Genomic DNA, 565 nt, shown 5'->3' on the forward strand with positions numbered 1-565 from the left:
CCGCCCCGCCCCGCGCCCGCAACAGCCAATCAGCGGCCAGGTGTCACCCTGGCCTCCACCACTAGGCCCCGGCGCGCAGGGGTGGACCGGGAGAGTGAGGGTGGGCGGCAGGTGAAGAAGCTGCGGGACCCAGGAAAAGGTTGGAAGACTCTAGACCGAAGTCCAATCCCGGGGCTGCAGGCGGAAGGGGGAGCAGGAAAGCGCGCAGGGAGAGGTGAGCCGAGACCGAAGGTAACCGGGTCTCCTCTCCCTGCAGCGCTTTGTTCTGGCCAGAGACCTCCGCCACCGCCGCGTCACCTCCAGGCAGGCGCGCGCCCCGGCAGCTTCAAAGCCAGATCTCTTAGACGTCGGGTCCTAGCGCCCGCCTTTGCCTTTAGATACACATTTCCGAACCTATTTGCCTTTCCCTTTCTTCTCTAAGCTCACACTCTCCTCCAGCCTCTCTCGTTCAGGGCAGCTCACTGCCTGGCGCTCTCGCTTTACTTTAACCGCTCATCCCTACGCCCCTTCAGCGTGGTTCTCCCCGCTCCTAGCACAACTTCCCTCCACGCTGCTCGACACGCCT

This window comes from Carlito syrichta, unplaced genomic scaffold (genome assembly GCF_000164805.1).
Source record: "Carlito syrichta isolate Samal-C Ts95f unplaced genomic scaffold, Tarsius_syrichta-2.0.1 Scaffold314111, whole genome shotgun sequence".
NCBI lineage: Eukaryota > Metazoa > Chordata > Mammalia > Primates > Tarsiidae > Carlito > Carlito syrichta.